The following is a 4,812-nucleotide window of genomic DNA, read 5'->3' on the forward strand; positions in this document are numbered from 1 at the left end:
CTTTGTTAATACCCATGAAGAAGGAGACTATCAGCATATATTCTGTTTCTTTAGAGACATTTGGAAGCCTGCTTTTTCAAATAAAAAAAATCTCCTTTTAGTTTTTCTGAGAAATATTTTAGTTAAATCTTATTGATATTCTTGGCATTAAAATTTCCATATTTTCTATAAATGACAAGTCCAATAGAGTCAGATTCAGTGACATCCCCCAACTCATAAGCAAAATAAGACCTCTGATTTGGATTTGAAGTGTCCCCAGAAGCCCATGAGTATTTGGTCCCAGATGGTGGCAGTTTCTGAAGACCTGGGATCATAGGAGGCAGGGTCTTACTGAATGAAGTGTATAGTTGGGGTGGTCCTTATAACCCAGTCCCTCTCTGATCCTCTCGCTGCTTTGTGACTGATGACATAATGTGACCAACATGCTCTTACCACCATGCTTTGGCTGCCATGATGAGCTATTATCCTCTCAAAGCCATAAGGCAAAATAAAACCCTCCCTCCCTAAATTGCTTCTTGCAAGGTGTTTGGTCATAGCAAAATGAAAGAGGAGAAATCAGCACTTAATAATAACAGTCACCTGAATGACCAGGAAGTGTTGAAACTGCATAAAGCCTGGAACACAAGTGTAAAAGGTGGAGCCTAGTAAAACCAGATGAGCTTTAAAGACAAGCTCCCAGTGATGTCCAAGTGAGAAGTAGCAGGAAGGAAAGTACAACAGGAAGCATGGGTAGTTGCAGAAAAAGCAGAAAGCAGTTAATAGGAAGGAAGGCTGAAGCTAAAGACTGCACAGATGATAGCAGATTCAGGTAATGAAACTTACCAGATGCACACCAAGTGCAGCCAGCACTAAGTGGTCCCTACAAAAATGCAGACTGGGATCTCCAAGTGCAAAAGAAAAGAAGAAAAATACAGAACAGACTGAAAATCCTGATGTTGTGACTCAACTATCAGGCAAAGCTTATACTGTGGTCACTGTAAAAAGTGTCTGTTCACTGAAAATATATGCATTCTCCTCTTCAGTTTACAATTCAACAAACAGATAGCAAAATGAGCAAAGAAAACACTCCTGAAAAAAATATTCATAAGGTGTTCACTTACTTTATAAATCAAAGACTTTGAAAGTGGTTCTAAAGGGGCAAGTAAAGCAGTTTCTATAATATTTCCTTTATGAAATAAAAAAGATTGTTCTTCTCTCTAGTGTCAACTTACTGATTTAAATGGGAAGAGTGAGGGGATGCAAGGTAGGAGGATGGGGCAAGGGAGGTATAACTAACACTAAGGATGCTTGAAAAAGCCATACAACACTCCACTCTTATATAGACTTATGAAAAGTACATATATTTATTTAAAAATAATTTAATTGGAGTCACCATACATAGAGGAATAATGTTACTCTCCAATACTACAAATTAACAAACAAACCCCCCTGCCAAGTGTGGGATACACTGTGTCAAGCTGTTAGTCAAGCGAGTCCCAGAGGGTCCGCCAAAACAGTATAGGCTGTTGCCATTGCTCTTGGCTGCCTTCTAGAACTTGTTGACAAAATCCTATTGCTATAGACACCACACATTTCAGTCAAATAAGAAAGCTATCAATAGCCTTATCTATCTGTGAACACTGCGAAGTATAATAATCACAGCAGTGGTCGGCCTGTCAAGATATGTCCTTCGGTGAAATTGTGGCACAAGCGTTATGGAGATAATTAGCACCTTTAACAGGAAGGGACCTATGACAGGTACTATAAACCACACCAAGAACCCATAGCTGGTGGAATCATAAACCCTACTATTAATATTTTGTTACAGTAACATAGTTACCAAAATGACTTCAAAATATGTATCTCTAGTAATCCATAGATTAATGGAGTTCTAAGTCCTTATCAAAAGTTAATACAGAGACTCTAAACTGGTCCAAGTACAGAGAAGAAACAACTGTGAAGGGACCAGTCCTAAATGGGATATTGTTATAACATGCACACCAATGCTCATGAACATCACAAAACAGTAAGGTAGATTGTAAATTGTAGATTGTAAATGCCAGAAGCTGGGGAGCATTTCTGAAAAATAATGTCTCCTGGATATGATGGGGCCATTATTCTCATGAACAATGCAACTGTGGTTATGAGCACATGATGACACCAATTAACATTCTAGTGTGAATGACCACTGAGGTGCACAGAAAATGCTTCCCTATCCCTTTCACTTGTCACGTTCTTTCTGGATTTCTGGGGGACAAAGACAACTTAGATTTGCCATTTATTAGGAGAGTATTTGGGTTTCATCTCCTTTCTGTGTACATCATTCTGTTATAAACATTGACTCTTCTAAGAGACTTTGAAACTGTCATTGATAAGATAAATTTGGTAAGATATACACAGTGTCATTTTTCATCCTCCACTTCTTTCCCCTGGCATTTGGATGAAAAAGAGGTTCACTGGGTTCTCATAGTGATGAAGTAAATCAGGAGTCTGTTGAACATACCCTGGAACTTCAGATCCACTGCCCATCACATGGACTGGTTAGCTTGTTCAGGAGTGCATTTTGGTACATAATCAACCTCATCTGTTGTTTTGTAGTCTGAGCTACTGCTGTCTCTGCAACCTGTTCTCTCAGGAACTTGGCCCAGGTTTTAAAACTCTGGCACTGTATTCCAGCACTCCCTTTAGCAACCCCAATTCTCATCCAGCTCACAGTGAACTGAGCATCTTACGTACCAAGGATGAGGTGCTCTTGGGTCTTTCTCTGCTTCTTTATATGTGTGCTTTGCCTTTACCGTCTCATAGAAGAATTTCACCTACTTACTCATGGCCTTGTTCTGTATCATTTTCCCTTTGAGGAGTGTACCATGAATGTAAGTATCTTTGGTTCTAGGTTCTTACATCTAAGTGAGACTAGGCAGGGAACTGGGCTCTCTGATTATCTAATCTTTTTCTTCCTCCCTCTTTCTCATAATGTCGTCAGGCCAGGGGGAACATTTTCCTCAGACATTTTCCATCATCTATATCTTACTTTCTTCATACTCTCTCTAAACAGATTATTTTTTAATTTTTGAAGAAATAAACATTATGATCCAATCCCCCATCTTAAAGTAATTTTGGAAACCCCCATTTTATGTTTAAAGTTAAGCATTCACTTTCCCTGAATTCCAATACTCAGTCCTCACCTAGACCTCCACTTTGGGGGAAAAAAGCTGTGTCAGAGTATCCAGAGAAATGGTACTTTCAAAATACAATAGATAGATAGATAGATAGATAGATAGATAGATAGATAGATAGATAGATATACAGACAGATAGATAGACAGATGACAGCATACAGATAGATAGTAATGTACTCATTTGAAAGTCACATTAAAAGAATGCCACAGACATTCTAGTTATGACTCTATAGTAGATGGCCATGACAGCACAGGCCTATAATTCTAGCCACCTAGGAGGATTTCATGTCCAAGACCTGCTTGGCTATCTTATCAAGACTCTCTCAAAATAAAAACGTGACACAGAAACAGATGACATGGTGGAATGTCTGCCTTGTATATGGGAGGCCCTCACCTGAAGTTAAGCTATAGTCCTGAAAATAAAGGAACTGGGTGCTAGGCATGAGACCCCCTTTCAAGCTGTTACTGCAAGCAATGGAGAGTATTGAGGATATGAATAGGTTTCATGTGATTGCTCATTGGCCCCAAGACCAAGGACCAATTCTGTCTCAGAATTATATAATACAAAGTTTTGCCAACATCTTCAAAGACTGGATGTCCCAAATTTCTTAAAAGTAATCACTTTGCTTCTGTATTAATTCATTTCCTCTCTTCTCATTTGGGAGGTTGTTGTTGAAATTGGAATTAGGTTGACATAGAACTCATGATGTAGCCCAGACTGGCCTTGAATTTGTAGCAATTCTCCTGCTTCAGTACTTTTAATTACACATACAACCCCCTGTGCCTAGGTATTTTGTGGCTATAACAAAATACTTGAGACTAGATAGTTGTAAGTGCTAGATGGCCACGAAGTTTGCTGTGAGGCTGTGCTTTCAAGCTACTGCCAGGAAATCTCAACAACCAGGCACATAACAAGACCTAAACAATTCCAATACCAGTTTACATGTCAGTGTAGATAGAGGAAATGTCATCTCTTGATGAAGAGCTACAAGCAAATAACAGGTGGTGAGACAGGAAGATTTAATCTTCCCCCAGGATAAGCTCCTAAAATGATATCCACAACCAAACAATCATCCCTAAAAGCATATATATATATATATATATATATATAGCCAGCACATGAATCTCCACCTAAAAGCATAGACACACAGCCAGCACATGAATCTTGGGAGACAAACCATAATCACACTTGTATCTTATCTATCTGTCATCTGTCCGTCTCTCTTCCTGGTTCTGTTTCTATGAAGAGCTCTAATAATGGTTTGAACACTAAGGTTGATCTTTGAGTAACACAATTTTAAGGATGAGTTGCTGAGCAGGTTCTAGGGGATCTAGGATTGATTCTTTAATTAAAATATATTTAAGGTATTAAAAGGATAGAACCAAAAATCCAGATGTAATATGATTCACAAAATATTACTATTACTGTTATTAATGGAACAATTGCATCCAGTGAGGTTCTGCAACACTATGTCACCATTGACACCTTACAACATTTTGTGAAACCATCACAGACAATGAGATTAGCTATTCATTCACCCTTGCTTTGGACAATGCAGAAATTCTTGGGCAAATGGATGTATCTGGAGGATATCATCCTTAGTGAGGTAACCCAATCACAAAAGAAGTCACTAGATATGCACTCACTGATAAGC

Source organism: Mus pahari, chromosome 3 (assembly GCF_900095145.1).
Source record: "Mus pahari chromosome 3, PAHARI_EIJ_v1.1, whole genome shotgun sequence".
In the NCBI taxonomy this organism is placed as follows: domain Eukaryota; kingdom Metazoa; phylum Chordata; class Mammalia; order Rodentia; family Muridae; genus Mus; species Mus pahari.